We start from the raw sequence: 20,258 nt of genomic DNA on the forward strand, positions 1-20,258 counted from the left end.
ACTTTCTGAGTAGTTTTACAATTAAATGGACTCACTAGCCTTGATAACCGAATTTTAAATTTAAAAATAAAAACCCAACTTACGTTTAGAACAGTTTTACATAAAAATTTAAAAACTAGAAATTAGTAGGTATCTAGCAGATATATATCTGTAGGTAACTGAAATTAGTAGGTAACTGGCAGATATATATCTGTAGGTAACTGAAATTAGTAGGTAACTGGCAGATATATATTTGTAGGTAACTGAAATTAGTAGGTAACTGCTGAGGGGATTCTTCCTCTTACTCAGACTATACACACGAGCTGCACAAATTCAAATTGAGGAAATGGAGGTTACAGAATAGATGTGTACAGTTTGCCTTCAGCCAACAGGTGTTTGATTGCTGGAATGAGTTACCATCCATTATTTTGGAAAGTAGATAGTTTAAATAAATTCAAGGAAAAACTACACAATCTATTGGAGGGGATAGAGAGATGAAATGTGAACTTTTTTTTTGGCTGATGTTGTATAAGCTTGTATAAGCTTATACAACATGTATAAGCTTGTTTTCTTGCATCATTTGCCACTATTAATACTAATATTAAAAGAAAACACAAAAGTCAATTAACTCTTTAACAAATTAATTAATTTAAAGAAAGAATCCAACTTCACTTGTATCGTTTATGTCTCAGATACATTCTTAAGTACAGAACTGTTAATAAAGAAAAATATAAAATCAAAAGAAGTGCATCGAGTTGATATAGATGAACAGTGCACTGTTGAGTCAGTTTGGTGTGACATAAGCACTGCGAAAGCAAAAATTAGAGTAGGAGTGTGTTATAGGCCTAATGACTCGAATGAGTACAATGAACAATTGTACAGAGAAATAGAGTGGGCTAGTAGATCGGAATGTCTTATAATGGGGGATTTTAACTTCCCAGATATTGACTGGATCTTGTGGGTTGGGCACTCACACACTAGTCAGACTTTTGTGGATTTATTGGATGATTGTTTTCTGCAGCAGCATGTTCGAGAGGCAACCAGAGAAAGTAATACTCTTGATCTGGTTATCAGCAGTGATCATTCATGTATTAGGAATTTGCAGATAAAAGAACCACTAAGTGGCAGTGATCACAGTGTACTGACGTGGGATTTACTTAAAGATTTAATTACCATCAGGGGTAAAGGACAGGGTTTTTGCTTCCGTAAAGGCGAGTACAGTGGTCTCCGACAGTTTTTAAATTCTGTACAGTGGGATCAACTGACGATGTTACCAACAGCAAATTCTAAGTGGGAAGCATTCAAGGAATTAATCGTGGAAGCTACTAAAAGTTTCATACCTATTAAAAAATATTGTTCAAGGTTTAGGCCTAAATGGTTGTCAAATGAACTAATGAGACTCGTAACAGAGAAGAAAAATGCATGGGTTGCATATTAGCATTAGCATTAGTAGAGGCATTTGATGCAAGAAAGCAAGTTTATGCAGCATCAGCCAAAAAAAAAAAAAAAAACCCACTTCCACTTCACCCCTCTGTTCTTTAAAATACCTGTCCAGCTGAGCCTTAAACTTATTTAGGCTATCAACCTCCACCACAAGGGATGGAAGTCTGTTCCACCAACCAACCACCCGCTGGCTAAAGGCAAATTTCCACACGTCTATCCTACATCTGTCTTTCCTCAATTTGAATTTATGCCCTCTCAGGTGATTTTTCTGAGCTAGAGGAAGAATCCCTTCAGCATTGAGCATGTTAAACCATTCAAGGCTTTATACACCTCTATCAGATCACCTCGCCAGTGCCTAGTCTCCAGACTCTGTAATTTGCAAAACTTAAGCCTTTCTTCGTAAGAGCAACCCTTTGTTCCATTCACTAATCTTGTTGCCCTTCTCTGTACCCGTTCCAGTAGCTCTACATCCTTCTCGAAATGAGGCCTCCAGACCTGTATACAGTACTCTAGGTGTGGCCTGACCATCGCCTTATACAATGGAATAATCACCTCCTTATCCCTGCTGGAAAAATTCCTGTATATCATTGACAATACTCCATGAGCTACTCTTGCAGCCCGTCTGCACTGCTCAGAGAACTTCATATCTGCCTGCACAACCACCCCCTAGTCCCTTTCATTCTCTACCACTGTCAGTGTTGTACCACAGAGTTGATACGTTGCTCTGGGGTTGCTGTTTCCCATGTGTAGTACTTTACATTTGTCAATGTTAAACTTCATTTGCCACCTCTCAGCACATCTGCTCAACCTTTCCAGATCCTGTTGCAGCAGCATAGTGTCAGTAGTGTCCTTGACAACCCTGCCAACCTTTGTATCGTCTGCAAACTTGGACATTAAGCCCGATATACCATCATCAATATCATTTATAAATACAGAAAACAATAATGGACCCAACACTGAGCCCTGAGGGACTCCACTAATAACATCAGTCCACGATGAGCAGTGTCCATTGATTACCACTCTCTGTCTTCTCCCCCTCAACCACCCCTTTATCCATAGCAGCAATTTGCCTCCAATGTCACACTGCTCCAATTTGTGTACCAGTCTTCCATGTGCAACAGTATCAAAAGCCTTTCTAAGATCCAAGTATATAATATCAAAGTTATTCCCTGCATCCAGTTCTTTTGTGACTGCATCATAGTATCCAATCAAGTTGGTCAGGCAAGACTTCCCCTTAACAAAACCATGCTGTATCTGAGCTATAACTGAAGTCTTGTCTAAATGATCCTGCAGTGCTTCTTTAACCAGTGCCTCCATTAATTTTCCTGGAACAGAAGTTAAGCTCACAGGTCTATAATTACTTGTGTCAGCCTTTGATCCTCCTTTGTGAATTGGGGTCACATTTGCACATTTCCAGTCTATGGGTACCTCCCCTGAGTCCAATAAAGCTCTCATAATTATGGCTAAGGGTTTGCTTACTTCCTTTGCTGCCTCCTTTAATATAACTGGATAGATCCCATCCACCCCGGGTGCCTTTCTTGTGTTTATCTTCAACAGTTTCTCCTCCACTTTACTCCCAGTTATTTCAAGATTCTGTAGCTTACTGCTAGAGTTGAATATACCTCTGGCATTCCCCTCGCTGAATAACTCCTCATGTGTGAATGTCGATGCAAAATATTCATTTAGTTTGTTAGCTACCTGAGCAGGATCATCAACACTTGACCCATCAATATCAAGTGGACCAATCTGATTCATCCCCTTCCTTCTAGAGTTTACATAAGTAAAGAACTCTTTGCTGTTTTTCTTTGCATCCCTTGCCAAGGATTTCTCGTAATCTGCCTTCGCCTGCCTAACCTCCTTTGTAATTTGGTTGCATATCAACTTCTATCTATCATAGGCTTCTGTGTCATGTGTTAATTTGTATGTATCCCATGCATTTTTCTTCTCTGCCATATGCCTCATTAGTTCATCTGACATCCATTTTGGCCTAAACCTTGAACAATATTTCTTAGTTGGTATGTAAAGCCTAGTAGCTTCCAAGATAAGTTCTTTAAATGCTTCCCATTTTGAATTTGCTGTTGGTAACATCATCAGTTGGTCCCACTGTATAGAATTTAAATACTGTCTCAGTCCATCGTAGTCGCCTTTACGGAAGCAATAACCCTTCCCTTTACCCCTAATGGTAGTTACCTCTTTGAGTAAATCCCACTTCAGCACACTGTGATCACTGCCACCTAGTGGTTCATTTATCTGCAGATTCTTAATGCATGAAGAATCACTGCTGATAATCAAATCAAGAGTATTACTCCCTCTAGTTGCCTCCCGAACATGCTGATGTAGAAAACAATCATCCAATAAATCCACAAAAGCCCTGCTAGTGTGTGAGTAACCAGCCCCCAAATTCCAGTCAATATCTGGGAAATTAAAATCTCCCATTATAAGACACTCTGATTTACTGGCCCACTCTATTTCCCTGTACAGTTCCTTATTATACTCATCAGAGTCATTAGGCCTATAGCACACTCCTACTCTCAATTTTGATCTCCCAATGTTTATGTCACACCAAACTGACTCCACACTGCACTGTCCAGCGATGTCGACTGGCTTCACTTCCTTGGTTTTTATGTGTTTCTTAACTAATAGCATAACCCCTCCCCCCTCCTTCCTATCCTGTCTATCCTTTCTGTAGACGTTGTACTCCCCAAATTGCAGTTCTGCATCCCTTATATCTGTGTGACACCACGTCTCTGATATCCCAACAATATCTGCCTTCGATGTTTTGAGCAATACCTCAAATTCATCAAATTTATTTACTAAACTCCTAGCATTGGTGTACACGCAAGTATACCTGCACCTGTTTCTATTCTTAGCTACCCTAACACAACCCATGTGTTTACTTGTACCGCAATGGCTCCCAGCAGTCTCTGAAATACCATGCATCTTGTTTTTCAGGCTTCTGCTCATTCTAATAGAAGCAGTGCAAGAATCTCTTTCACCTCTGCCAGTGGCTACTGTCAATCTATTGGTCTTTGTCTCCCCCCAAGCTAGCAGTTTTCCGACCCACCTAACACTGCCTCGATAGCATCAGCAAATATTCTTGCACCCTTTCTATTGAAGTGTATCCCATCCCTGTAGAAGAAATCTCTCCTGTTAACAAGTACAGTCCAGGCTGAAAAAAATTCTACCCCTTGAGCCTTGCACAATCTTTCCAGGGCCGAATTGATCGACAAGGCTCTCATCATATACTCCCTCCTATTGTGTCTGGGCAGAATTGCAGACACTTTCAAATTCAACCCTAATTCTCGCTTTTGTTCAACAGTGACCTGTACTTGTTAAGTAATTCTGCCGGTCTCCTACTCTTAATATTATTAGTGCCAACGTGTACAACTATATCACCTTTTGTGCCCTTAAAAGATGATATTCGCTCTACAACGTCATCAACCTTTGCCCCTGGCAGACATACCCTGGTCCTGTTCCACCTATCTTTTTTACAAAGCATGTTCCCCGTTTCCCTGACAATAGAGTCACCAACAACTACTAGTTCCTTCGGGACCAGCGCATTCTGCCTTAGGGGTTGTCTCTGTGTCACGCGATGCCCAAGTGCAAGCTCTGGCGTTGATGTGGGCAGCTGAAAGCTTGATGGGCCCCTCAATTTAGTTTCTTCGAGGGCATCCACCCTGTCCTTCAAGCTCTCATATAGGCCCACAAGAACGCCGAGTTGTTGCCTGATATCGATACACTCCTTGCATCGTGCACACACAAAGACATCCCCCTTGGCAGTATCATGTCCCGTACCCGATTGCTCTGCAAACATCAAGCAAACAGTGCATTTTATAAGGCTGTCAGTCAGAGGACAACTGGCCCCCTCAGTTCTGCTCTGAGCCACAGCACTTCCATTAGCTTGAGCCTTTTGCTTTGCTGCTCTGGTCTGAGTCATGATTCTATTAATTTATTAATTAATTAATTATGTTATGTTATTAATTATATTACGTTTGTAATCTAAGTCGTTATATGTATTTATTTAAACGTACAATTTAACTGCTAACAAAGTTCAACTAACGCTATCTAGTACGGTATATAACCTACGGTATATCTAGTACGGTATCACAATGGCGGGAAAGTTACTAACGGTAGCGGTAGTTACGAACGGTAGTTACGAACACGTGGAATATAAATTATCAAGCGACTCAGAAGCCTATGGCAGATATAAGTTAATCTGTAATCAGGTCACAAAGGAGGTTCAGCAGGCGAAGGCAGATTACGAAAAATCCTCGGCAAAAGATGCTAAGAAAAACAGCAAGGATTTCTTTACTTATATAAACTCTAAAAGGAAGCGGATGAATCTGATTGGTCCACTTGACATCGATGGTTCGACTGTTGATGATCCTGCATCTACATTCACACGTGAGGAATTATTAAGGTTTGAAAATGGCAGAAGGTTAGCAAATTGTAGCAGGGTGCTTAATAATCTTGTAATAACTGAGAGCAAAGTGGAAGAGAAATTGTTGAGGTTAAACGTAAGAAAAGCACCTGTGGTGGATGGGATCTATCCAGTTATATTAAAGGAGGCAGCAAGGCAACTAAGCAAACCCTTAGCCATAATTATGAGAGCATCCTTGGACTCAGGGGAGGTTCCCACGGACTGGAGATGTGCAAATGTATCCCCAATTCACAAAGGGGGATCGAAGGGTGACACGAGTAATTACAGACCAGTTAGTTTAACTTCTGTTCCGGGTAAAATAATGGAGTCGCTGGTTAAAGATGCATTGCAGGATCATCTAGACGAGACTGCAGCAATAATTCAGACACAGCATGGGTTTGTTAAGGGAAAGTCTTGTCTGACAAATTTGATAGGATATTATGATGTGGTTACAACGGAACTGGATGCAAAAAACAATTTTGATATCATATATTTGGATTTCAGGAAAGCTTTTGACACTGTTGCGCATGGAAGACTATTTACAAATTGGAGCAGAATGGTATTAAGGGTAAGTTGCTACAATGGATAAAAGGATGGTTAAGTGCGAGAAGACAGAGGGTGGTAATCAATAGGTGCTGCTCTTCTTGGACTAATGTTATTAATGGAGTCACACAGGGTTCGGTGTTAGGTCCACTGTTGTTTTGTATATTTATCAATGATATTGATGAAGGTATATCAGGCTTAATGTCGAAGTTTGCAGATGATACAAAGGTTGGCAGGGTTGTTAATGACAGTAATGGCAGTCTGCTACTGCAACAGGATCTAGATAATTTGGGCAGATGGGCTAAGAAGTGGCAACTGAAGTTTAACCTTGACAAATGCAAAGTACTGCATATGGGTAGAAATAACCCCAGAGAAACGTACCAACTGTGTGGTACTACAACTTAAGGTGGTAGAAAATGAAAAAGACCTGGGAGTAATTGTGCAGTCAGATATGAAGTTCTCTGAGCAATGCAGACAGGCTGCCAGGGCAGGTCATGAGGTTTTGTCAATGATATATAGGAATTTTGCTAGCAGGGAAAAGGAGGTGATTATCCCTCTGTATAAGGCAATGGTCAGGCCACGCCTTGAGTACTGCGTACAGGTCTGGAGACCTCATTTTAGGAAGGATGTAGATTTACTTGAGCGGGTACAGAGAAGGGCAACAAGATTGGTGAGGGGAATGAAGGGATCCTCTTACCAAGAGAGGCTTAAGTTCTGCAAATTTCAGTGGCTGGAGACTAGGCACCTGCACGGTGATCTGATTGAGGTATATAAGGCCTTGAATGGATTGAGCACGCTGAATTCTGATAGGATCCTTCCACTTGTTAAGATTACGAACCTAAGGGGGCATAAATTCAAATTAAGAAAAGACAGATGTAGAATAGATGTGCGGAAATTTGCCTTTAGCCAGCGGGTGGTTAATTGCTGGAACAAACTTCCATCTGTCGTTGTGGAAGTTGATAGCTTGAATAAATTTAAGGAGGAACTGGACATGCATTTGGAGGGAATGGTGTGATTTTTTTTTTTTTTTTTTTTTTGGCTGATGCTGCATAAGCTCATACATTTGCTTTCTTGCATCACATGCCACTACTACTACTACTACAAATATTTTTACTTTCATCACTGGTAAAAAAAACCTCAATTCTACTTGATAGTTAGCATCTCTTCCAATGTTAGCATTTCTGTATTAGCAATTTTATCATCGTTATTCACCCTAAACTCCCCAATTTTCCAATGAAATCCAAATTTTCCATCAAAGTACCAACCCTTCCACATTTCATCCTGTCACAGTTGTGTGCTGGGCCATGTTTTTTGAAAGACATTTTCTGCAAAATGAATTATGCAACAAAAAGCTGTTAACAACGCCATTAATGCAGTGCTGCCATCCAAAAAAAAAATTATGAATAGCATCCAAGACATTCCGCTTTGTCAGAAAAATTATTAATAATTAGCTCTCTCTTAAGAGTATATAAAACCTTCTATTATTATAAATAATGCCTTGATCCAGTTACTGCACAAAACTGGTGGTATTAAAAATTCTCATTTCTGATATCACCAGTTTCGAGCAGCTGTAGTGTCTTAGCAGAATGTGTTGTATAATGATTTACTATGATAAAAATGTTCTCTTTTCCTGAATTCATTCATCTATCCATTCTCAATAATCAAGACTAAAAAATTTTGACTGTGAACCATGTGACTCCTATTGATCACATAATTGCATGGATGTTGGTTAACTACTTGAAAACATCTTGGCTTGGAAAATTTTCCAATCGTGTGGGTTAAATTTTGTACTGCCATCTATTCAACACCATAACAGATTATAAATGCTTTCTTCACTTAATTTTTGGCAATTTCAAGCCCTTTCCAAGAATAGAAGTGTGTTTTCGAGGGTTTTTAGCATTACCATGAGCCTGCTTTCTTGCATCTAAAATTTTAAATATTCACTATAAAACTAACGTTCCGATTAGTTTTATAATAATGGACTTAACTAGCTTTAAGAACTCCATTTTTTATTTTTTTATACAATTTACTATCAAACTAACATTCTGAATAGTTTTATATTCCTAGATTTACTAGCTTTAAGAATTCAATTTTTAAAAAAAAAAAAATTTTTATTATTTTTTTAAAATTTGATGATGCAAGAAAGCAAGCTCATACAGCATCAGCCAAAAAAAAAAAAACTAAATAATTCCCATCCATTTGCTCCAAATGTTTCTCTAGTTCTGCCCTGAATTTATTTAAGCTGTCAACCTCTACAACAACAGATGGAAGTTTGTTCCAGGAATCAACCACATGCTGGCTAAAGACAAACTTCTGCACATCTATTCTACAACTGTCTTTCCTCAATTTGAATGTCTGTCCCCTCAGGCAATTAATCTGGGCAAGAGGCAGAATTCCATCAGCATTGAGCTTGCTCAACCCATTCAAGGCACATCAATCAGATCACCTCACAGGTGCCTAGTCACCAGACACTGTAATTTGCAAATCTTAAGCCTTTCTTCATAAAAGCAACTCTTTGTTCCATTCACTAATCTTGTTGCCCTTCTCTGTACTCGTTCCAGCAGCTCTACATCCTTCCTAAAATGAGGCCTCCAGACCAGTATACAGTACTCAAGATGTGGCCTGACCATTGCCTTATACAAGGGGATAATCACCTCCTTATCCCTGCTAGAAAAATTCCTGTATATCATTGAAAAGACATCATGAGCTACTCTTGCAGACTGTCTGCACTGCTCAGAAAACTTCATATCTGACTGCACAGTTATCCCCAGGTCCTTTTCATTTTCTAATGTGTAGCACCTTGAGTGTAGCACCATACAGTTGATATGTTACTCTGGGGTTACTGCTACCCATATATTTGTCAATGTTAAACTTCAGTTGCCACCTCTCAGCCCATCTGCTCAAAGTTATCTAAATCCTCTAGCAGTAGCATACTGTCATTAGTGTCATTAACAACCCTGCCAACCTTCGTATTGTCTGCAAACTTAGACATTAAGCCAGATATACTTTCATCAATATCATTAATAAATACCGAAAACAACAATGGGCCCAACACTGAACTTCGGGGGGGGGGGGGGACACACCACTAATAACATCAGTCCACGAACAATAGTGTCCACTGATTACCACTCTCTGTCGTCTCCCACTCAACCATTCCTTTATCCATAGCAGCATTTTGCCCTTAATGCCATACTTCTCCAATATGTACAGCAGTCTTCCATGTGCAACAGTATAAAAAGCTTTCCTAAGATCCAAGTATATTATATAAAAATTAATTTTTGCATCCAGTTCCTTTGTGACCATATCATAGCATCCAATCAAATTGGTCAGACAAGGCTTTCCCTTAACAAACCCATGCTGCATCCGAACATTAACTAAAGTGTTATCTAGATGGTCCTGCAGTGCTTCTTTAACCATTGCTTCCATTAATTTCCCCAGAACAAAAGTTAAACTAACAGGTCTGTAATTATAATTATTTGTGTCCCCTTTGATCCTCCTTTGTGAATTGGGCTCACATTTGCATATCTGCAGTCCATGGGTACTTCCTAGAGCTTATAATACCGAGATTCCGGGATCCTGGTAATTTTTTTTTTTAATAATTTGAAATGCCGGTATTGATACAAAAATCCGGTTTTTCGGTACCAATTTAAAAAATAATTGTGTATGATTTATTCACATAAATGTTATAAAATCGACAACATAAATCATTAATATCACAGAATTTCTAACAGAGGGATTGTTATACACCATACAAATGCAGCGGAAATCTGAAAACGTCATGAACTATAAGACATAAAATCTTACAAATATATTTCTCTTACTAGTATGAACCAGAGCATTACAGCTCTGGTTCATACTAGTAAGTTTTTTTTTTTTTTTTTTTTGTTAGTTGTTGGCACAGTGGCTTCTGTGGCCATAATGCACCCCCCAAAGTTTTGCATTTTACTCTGATCCAAGCCCGATGCGGGATTCGAACCCACGACTAGTAAATACCAGATAATATGAAGAAGTGTGTGTGGAAGTAAAGCACTTAAGGAATAAGAAAACATCATTAGGAAAACATTTCCATTAGTGGAAGTAGGCATGGTAGGGCAATTAAGGAATATGGTGAACAATGGTAGGGCAAGTGCGGAGGGGTTAAAATTAAAATCTTCTGAACAAATAGTTTAATCCCTCTATTACACCGCTACTTGAGGATGCGACACTTAGTGATTTTGGGAAAGGGTGTCAGTATGGAGCAGTTCAAATGTATTGTCAGAAGGTGATATAGAGATAGAAGAAAGTGAGTTTATTTATTTTTTTTAAATCAGTCTCCTTCCTTTGGTGGGAAAAGAATGTTTTTCCCACCAAAGGATGAAGAGTGAGTTTAAATAATAGCACTGTGATTGGGTCAGGTTTAAATTAGATAGGCAGAGATACGTAAATGAAAAAAAATAATAATAATAATAAGGTTCTCGCGCCAAAAGAGTGGGTTGTTGTTCGGATGGGTTGCAGACTTAGAGTGTTAGTTCTGGGTTCAGTTCGGAGTCCAGTTCTGGGAGTGTCTCGCTATATAGTGAAGAGTTCCGTGCTAGAAGTTAAATCTGGAAGCTCATTAACAAGCCAGTCAGACAGTGCTGTGGCTTCTACTACTACTGCTGTGGTAATTTCCTTCAGTATTAACAGAGAACTGTTCCCGAAATAAGACGATACTGGAAGAGCTAGACAGCAGAATTCAACTAAGATTTCACCACACTCTGTGGAAGAAATCCGCACAAAGGAATCCCACCATGAAAGAGAAGGAAGGTAAGTCCTCTGAACTATGTTGTATTGAAAAAGGTGCTTAGATAAAACTTTAATTGTTTTAAAAGTAAGGATGAAGTTGAAGAAATTTACAGAAATGTTTAGTATTGAGTTGGTTTATTGGTTGAAATTATAAAGAAAATTGATATTGCTAAATTAAAATATATATATATATATTTATGGAATTGTTAGTATTAAGTGATATTAAGTGAAAACTGATATTGCTGATTAAGAGAAATATGAGGAAGTGATTAAGATTGAATTAGTTTAGTGTTTGCAGCTGTAGAGAGAGTTGATATTGTTAATTGAGAGAAATATTATGGAAATGATAGTGTGTATTAACAGATTATAGGAGAAAAATTAATAGATTAGATATAAATGAATACCAATTATTTGTTTACAAAATGGGATGACTTGTGAGATTTCTTTTCTTCTTTTCCTTGGTCGGATTACTGTTTCAAAACTTCTGATGTCAACATTTGCTCAGATCGCGTCAGTGAAATTAGTCTTGTAGGAATGGAGTCCTTTATTCCACACTCCACTTTAAAATCTCATCCTTTATCTAAACCTTGGTTTTCCAATAAATGTGCCAAGGCTGTTAAAGAGAAGAATGTTGCATATTGTAACTGGCTTGGTTTCAACTCTTCAGTTTCATTTTCTGCCTACACCAAAGCTCGGAACAATTGTAAAGCAATTATTGATCAATAAAAACTAGATTTTGAAAACAGGCTAAGAGTAGAAAACTTACTTCTTGTCCTAATGGAAGCCGAGCATTCTAGTCCCTTGCCAAAACTATTAGCCACAAATTTTGCCCATCTCTGTTCTCACCTCTTTCAAAACCAGATGGTTCTATTGTCACTTCAGCCAAGGATAAAGCTGACCTGCTAGCATCCCGTTTTTCTTCCAACGCATGTATTAATGATCTTGTTAAAACACCTCCCACAATTTGCAACATGCTCCATTCAATGCCTCCTGTGGTCTTCCGTCAAAAGGATGTCAGAAGGATTTTGATGAATCTTGATGCTAAAAAGCTACAGGTCCAGATGGTATTTCTCCACTTGTTATCAAAACCTGCGCTCCTGAACTTACTCCTGTTCTCTGCCGCCTTTTTTCACTTTCTTATTCCAAAGGTGTTTTTCCTTCTGCTTGTAAATTTGCTCATATCCAGCCAGTTCCTAAAAAGGGCGACAAATCCCTCCCATCCAATTATCGTCCCATTGCAATTATTTCTACTCTTTCTAAAGTAATGGAGAAATAAATTAAACACCAACTCTCAAATTATCTAGAAACCTTCCGTCTGATCAATGATCGCCAGTATGGATTCTGTCAGTTTTGATCCACTGGTGACACTCTGGCTTATGTTACCCATTTATGGATAAATTCAATGGAAAAGTTTGGTGAAACACAAGCAGTGCTCTTTTCATCTCAAAGGCTTTTGATTGTGTTTGGCATAAAGGTATTCTAAAAAAGCTTCCATCTTATGGTTTGCCAACTGTTTTTTGGAATTGGTTTTCCTGTTTTCTCTCTGACCGGTCACTGAGGGTGATCGTAGCTGGTTCTCTGTCTTCTAACTTCTCCACTAATGCTCTTGTCCTCAAGGTTCAGTTCTTTCCCCCCACTCTTTTCCTCTTGTATATTAATGACCTTCTTCCACTGACTGGAAATCCTATCCATAGTTTTGCCGATTATAGCACATTGCATTCCACTTTCCATTTTGAGAAACCTTGCCCTACTCAATCAGCTTCAACATCTTGAATATCTCCTACCAATTCCTTAAATGCCGATCTGAAGGTAATTCTCCATGGGGCAAAGACAACTTAGTTGATTTCAATCCTTCAAAAATTCAGTCCTGTCTTATATCTCGCAAAAAGGATTCTTCTGCTCCTATGCCTATCTTTGGTGACACTCGGAATTATAGGCAAGATTATACATCTCTTTTGAGGATTACCCTGACTTCTAATCTCTCTTGGCACAAGCATATTACAAATATTGCTTCCTCTGCATTTAAAAAACTTGGTTTTCTCTTTTGCTCTCGGCATTACTTTTCTTTTCACATCTGGGGGCAGTGTCCCCAAAACCTCTCTCAGGCTTCTAGATTTCATTAAGAAGAGGGCAGTTAGGTTAATTAATGACTCCTCTCTAACAGAGTCTTTCCACTCGATGTCTCATAGACGTACTGTTTCTGCTGCTTGCCTTTTCCACAGATACTTCCATGGGCACTGTTCTTCTGAATTGGCTTCTATGATTCCTGCTGTCTCTTTCAAAACACTCCGAACACATGCCATCACCAGCCCACTTCCATTCACTGTCCAACTTTAAACTCACAGAACCAACTTTTCATCTTCCTTGTTTATTCATTCAACTGCTATTTTCTAGAATATCCTCCCTTCCTACGTATTTTCTGAAAATTAGTCTACAGAAGTTCAAGTCTAATGTCAACAAATATCTTGTTTCCTCTTCTCAACCTCCAACCTATGCCCGGTACTAAGTACTATAGGTTCTAATACCTCTCATGTTAGAACACGAGAGGTATTAGAACAAAATATTCCCCATGCTTTGTTTTGAGCCTTTCTAGTTGCTGCACATTCTCCATTCCACCATGGTTTTGGAAAACATGGAAACTGGGATGATGTCCTTGGGATTGCAACTTCCGCTGCCTGGAATATACTTTCTGTGATGTGCTATGCTGATTCATTAATTGGCCTCTGGCCAACTGTAGTGGTTTTGAATGTTGTCAGATGTCGAAAGGCATTCCAGTCACTTGATCGATCTTCCAACATGGTATCCTTGACTGGTGGCATTGTCTCTCATTAGAATTGGTGGATAACACGGGGAAGTGATCACTACCATAAATGTTTTCTTCAACCTCCCCATGTACACAGAGGCTTCCCTCCTGCCTCTGTGTACATGGGGAGGTTGAAGATCAATGGCAGTAAATGTACAGATAGCCATGTGGAAAAAGATGTTAAATCCCACATTTAGAAGTGCCAGTTCATTGTTTTCAAGCAATTGCTCAATAATCTGACCAATTCTTTTGATGTCAGAACTACCCCATAGAGTATTATGTCTGTTGAAATCCCCTAATAATAGAAAAGGGGTGGCAATTGCTTAATGAGATCATCAAGGTCTGCCTGGGGATGTTGTTCCCAGGTGGCAAATAGATGGAGCAACCAGTTAAGAGGAACCCTACTGTAAGACGAACTGCAACAGACTCCGGATTAGTGGTAAGTGGCATAGCTTGAAAGGTTGCCATCCTTGTGGTTATCCACAAGGATGGTGACTCCTCCGTGGGCAGGTCCATCCCCAGTTCTATCTTTGTGAATAACTGAACAGTTACATGTCCTCATTTGCCTTTTAATACATCTCCAGTAAGCAAAAGCAAGTTGGCTCATGCTTACTCAGGAGAGCCTTGATGTCATTTCTACAGAATACATGCAATTCCATTGTAGAAATTTAAATGTACCCATTATTTTAGATTTATTGGGTCCGTCTGGTGGCTTCTGAAGGTCTGAGGGTTTCGTTTTCTCAGTCCTGGATGGATTTATTTATCTCTCTCTCTCTCTCTCTCTTTGGAATGAATGGGAGTTGGCCTGTATCCACATCTTCTTCTTCTTCTTTCACAAAACGTTCCAGGACAGATTCATTGTGTACCTCCTTATCTTCTACATCTATTGTTTCTTGGATTGTAGGTGGCTGTTCTAATTTCTTTGGAGTTTCTTTAGCACTGTGTTTTGGAAGCGGTGGAGCACTAGGAGGTACGGATATAGGAGTGGCGGCAAACTGTGATTTCTGGGTGGGCTTTTGGGAACTTAATAAGTAGCGCACAATGGGAGTAAATGACTCCCTTGGTGGAATAGTCATATCAGTCTGAGTACCGATGGTACTTTTCCCAGAAGCTTTCTGGGCATATGAGGGCTTGGAGCTATTTATTTGTTGGATGCATTTTCTGGCCTACTGATAGGAGATATTCAGCTCTGTTTTTAGTTTTTGGATATCTTTTTCATCCTTCCACCTATGGCATGCTCGGGAGTATGCAGGGTGTTCTCCTTGGCAGTTAGTATACCTTGGCTTAGAAGCTAAACATTCCTTGATCTCATGGTCTTTAGAACCACAGAGAGCACAGGTAGGGGAACCAAGACAAGCTGTCTGAGAGTGGCCATACTTTTGGCATTAAAAACACCTCTGTGGGTTCAGAATATAAATCCTCACTGGGCAGTTTAAATAGCCTGCCTTTATGGAACTTGGAGGTGTTGACAGCCATCACTCCTTGGTCTCTCAATTCAGAGCAGATCTCTTCTTCAGAAACATGATGAAGATCCCACTCTGATATGACACTGTGTGAAAAATTCAGGGTTTTATGGAGGGTAATGATGATGGCTATTTCTCCTAATGATATGCTTTCAGAAGTTGCTATGCGTGTTTAGGAATGGAGAATGAGGAAAAGCGGTGTCAAAGATGGTGGTTTATCCTCAGTTCTGGGTCTTTTTGAATTGGAATTATCGATATCTTCCAATCGGTTAGGTAGGGGCCTTATTGGGGTCCCAGAAGAAATAGGATTTAAATTACTCATATGAGTAAGATAAAAATTCCTCACCCACTATGGAGCCCCACGAGTGGACACCCACTCATGAACTAGCAGGTACTGTGTACACAAATGGGTTGCCAAGTTTGCTTAGTAGCACCATACCCACATTTCCAATAAGCCTTGATTCCAACCCAGAACCAAAGGGAGGGAGACTTATTGGAATGCAGTTGACCCTAGCAGTAAGAACCACCCGCCGATTGATCCCAGTTAGGCCAGTCTGGGACCACTCGTCTTGATGAAGCAGAGGGCCAAAGTGGTGTGTTAAGGCTAGGCCCCTCAACCACTAGGATCCCCCTTTTTGAGTTTCCATGGGTTGCGCCACATGGCATATTCCAACGATGTAACCCTGGAACGAAGGTATGGGAGTTGGATCCAGTGATGCTAATTTGGAAGACCAGCAGCATCACTGGGAGGTCCCTTCACCAAGTACAGGTGCCCATGTCGAGGGGCAGCAGGATGGTAAATGACAGCGTATGCCACTGCAACATCATGTGCATCTGGAATATTTAGGCAGATTGGCTGAAATGGTAACTGAAGTTTACAGAATAATATACTACCAGTGGGGGGGGGGGACACAATCCAAGTAGTGGAGAATAAGGAGACTTGGTTGCAAATGTACAGTCCTATATGAAATTCTCTGAACAGAGTAGTGTGTTTAGTGTCAAACGGCACCAGGGGTTTCTCCCATCTCTGCACAGTATGCATTTTGGGTGTAAAACAGAACACTGTCAATGCCAAGTTTTAAAGGTGTATGGATTTTGTATATGTGTAGTGTAGTGTAGTGTAGTGTACCATTGTTCCTCTGGTAATTTATCTGCTGGGACCCAACGTTGCCCATGCTCCACCCAATGGAGGCAGACCAGATACACCAGTATAGTTATTTATTCTGGCAGGTCCTGCCATATAATTTCCTGAGATTTCAGTGGCTAGGACCTAAAAAAAAAAAAATGCTATAGACAGGAGTCAGCCAAAAGGAGTACTAGTTATGCGACTTTATGTTATTTTTTTGGATGTAGGGTTCAAGCAATTTAGAGATGATTCAGACACTAACAGTTGTAATTTAGAGGGGGGACTGAAGGCTGGGAGGAAAAGACAGAGATACACGGTCCATAGAGAGGATGACCCCCAATTAAGTGGAGCAAGTGCCTCACAAGAGGGAAAAGAGGGGTGGAGAGGGGGGACGATACCAAGAGTCATCTCCCCCTCCCACCTGGGTAGTAGAGGCAAAAGACCACTCAAGGGAGTGTGGCTAGGAAGGCCTAATGGCAGCTGCTGAGCTGTACTAGTGGTTGTGTCACACCTGGGACTGCATACCATGCCAGCTAGGAACAGCCAACAGCATGGTGTCAGCACGGATGAAGTTGAGGTTCATAAGGTTCCCATGGCCATCCCTCCATCTGGTAGAGGGACAAGAATAGAACATGCAATTTATATCATTTGCTCACACACCATTTTTTTTTTTTTTTTTTGCATTTTATACGTTTTTCTTTTTTCTTTTTATATTTTATAAAATTCTCTGAACAGTGCAAATGGGCTGCACTCATGGGTTCTGTCACTAATGTACAGGAATTTTACCAACAGGCAGTAGCACTGGGTTCCTATGTGCCACCAGTAAGCAAAATAAAATTTGCCATCCTAAATGTTGAATACTGATAAGTGAATACTGATTAGCAGAAAACAATATCAAAAAACTTTCAGAGCCCTCTTGAACTGCCATCCGTAAATGATGCTTACCTCACCTACCCACTTGCGGCAGCCCTGCCAACAGGGATAGGGAAGTATAAGTACAAGGCAACGATTAGGACACATCTTGAATACTGCAATAACGGTCTGGAATAAACCTCATTTTACGTAGGATGCTGATCTGTTAGAATGGGTGCAGAGAATGGCAATGAGATTAATGAAGAGACCTAATTGAGGTGTTTTAGGCTTTGAACTGATTGAGTAAGCTAAATGCTGTTGGCATCCTTACTATTGCTCAAACAATATGTATGAAGGTACAAATTTAAATTGAGAAAGTATTATTGCAGGATGTAGAAATTTGCTTAACACTATGGCCAAACCAGTCATGGCTGGGGGTCTCACCCGAAGAGGGGCCTCATTTTCAGTGTAAATATTTTTTAAAGTAGTGATAAAAATTTCTAATAATAATAATATATTTTACAGATGATGGAAAAATAGGTATCAATGTATGAAAGAATAAAACTCTCTATAAACAAGTTTTTTCCTTCATCCAACAAATTTTAATGAATAAATGTTGTTCGAGATCAACTCTTTGAATTTTTGGTTTATTCTGCAGCAGGAATTTCATGTGCTGTTGACACCTCTCCCCGTCTACCATTAACAATAACTGCATGCATTCTAGGAACTGAATCAGGATGGCAACAATCATATCTTTCCTTGGAAGCTACTTCCCAATTTAATTGTTGTTGCGAATCCACGGCAGAATTCTTGTGGAGAACACAGAACGATCATTTAATATATTGTTAATACCCCATTCTACGGTATATCGTGAAGGGTTATGTATCCTTTCGCAAGTATCCTCTTTGTCACACCTCCTAGAAGATTGCTCCTCCTGACATGCATCAATTACATTTTTATCATGTAATTATTATTCACAATATAAATATATAAGTTGGTAGAAAGTGACAAGGAGAATAGGCAATGAGCTAACAAAACTTTCCTCCACAACCTCTTATTAATACATTATATATATATATATATATACACAGGGTGTCTCAAAAATATTGGTACAAACGTTTAGGGGAGGTAGGTAACATCTAAAGGAATGTGAATGGCATAGGAACCCATAACCGGAAACGCCACCGTAAGTTGGTAGACGGCGCTGTCCATCAGTTCGCCAGAAGGAAAATTTCTGGTTTACTCATTCAAGCAGTAGTCGCCACATGAAGAGCATGCATTGATATACGAACTGTGAGCTGGCAGACATGCACCTAGTGTATGGATTAGCAGAGGGCAATGGACGAGCCGCTCAACGAATTTATGGAGAACGCTTCCCAGACAGACATGTACTGGACCACCGTTTGTTTGTGCATGTGCATCAAAATTTGTGTGATTATGGGTCATTTAGAGGTAACAGGAGTAGTGCGGGCAGACCACATTCGATACGAACTTCTGCCATGGAAAAAAGTGTGTTGAATTCCATCCAGAATAATCCCACTACCAGCACACGTGCCATTGCCTCTGCCTTAGGAGTGTCTCGTTGCAGTGTACAGCGTGTCTGGCACGATGATTCCTTACACCCCTTTCATCTCCAAAGGGTTCAGTTACTGCTCCCCCAAGATCATCCTGCACGTGTGGCTTTTGCACAGTGGTTTCTCCAAGAAAGGGTTCAAGACTTGAATTTTCCAGCCTATGTTTTGTTCATGGATGAGGCTTATTTCACTCGGGAAGGCTTATTCAATCAGCACAATGCTCATGTGTTGGCTCACGACAACCCACACGCTGTGTGCCCCCATGCGGCACAACATCGCTTCGCAATAAATGTGTGGACAGGTATGGTTGGTGACTGCTTAGTCGGCCCATACCTGTTACCATTCCGCATGAATTCCGCTAAATATTGGATCTTTCTTGAACAAGTTCTACCAGGGTTACTTGATGATGTTCCAGCAAATGTGAGATGCAACATTTGGTTTCAACATGACGGGGCGCCTGCCCATTATGGAAGGTGTGTTCGTGACCATTTGAACAGGCGTTTTGGGTGTCGATGGATTGGCCGTAGTGGACCCATTGCCTGGTCCCCACGCTCACCTGATTTATCGAGCCTTGATTTCTTTCTGTGGGGGGGCCCTCAAATCTATTGTGTATGAATCGCCTGTGGAGATGGAAATGGGTCTCGTGGTGAGACTTGTCTGTGCTGCTGCTACTGTCAAAGAAGCTCCAGGTGTGTTTGACCGTGTCCGCCAATCCATGCTGCGCCGGTGTCATGCATGCATCGTGTCTCATGGTGGAACCTTCGAGCATCTGTTGTAACATCATGAAATGCATCCATCTCGTACTCCATTGTTAATATTATGTCAAATAAATGTTTGCCACTAATTACTGTCTTGTGTCATTTCTGCTTCTTGTGCCTCTGCTACTACTTTCCTGTGATGTTTCCGGTTTTGGGTTGCTATGCGATTCACATTCCTTTAGATGTTACCTACCTCCCCTAAACGTTTGTACCAATATTTTTGAGACACCCTGTATAAGATGACTGAACAACCCTGTGAGGTTGGGATTTGAATGCATAGAGATTTCTTGCTTGCTAGAAAGAAAGGAAGCACGCAAGCAAGCAAGAATATATATATATTAAAGGGGCCTCAAATTTAAATATGGCCAGGGGCTTATTTCATCCTTAATCTGAACCTTGCTGCCAGCAGATAGTTGATTTTAGAAAATTTCCATTGGATTGCGATAGGGTAAAGTATTTTTTTTGAATCATTTGATACTAATAATACTAAAATTTAATTGAGGTTAAATATAAAATTTCAAATATATTTCCTA

The 20,258-nt window shown here is 40.1% G+C and overlaps 1 protein-coding gene across 1 annotated transcript in view; it reads right to left on the reverse strand.

Annotated features, from left to right (window-relative positions):
* LOC150074956 (uncharacterized) overlaps nucleotides 1–20,258 on the reverse strand; it is a 735,724-nt gene that overhangs the window by 437,251 nt on the left and 278,215 nt on the right. The window lies entirely within an intron of this gene.

This window comes from Mastigoproctus giganteus, chromosome 14 (assembly GCF_048544385.1).
Source record: "Mastigoproctus giganteus isolate SK-2022 chromosome 14, ASM4854438v1, whole genome shotgun sequence".
In the NCBI taxonomy this organism is placed as follows: domain Eukaryota; kingdom Metazoa; phylum Arthropoda; class Arachnida; order Uropygi; family Thelyphonidae; genus Mastigoproctus; species Mastigoproctus giganteus.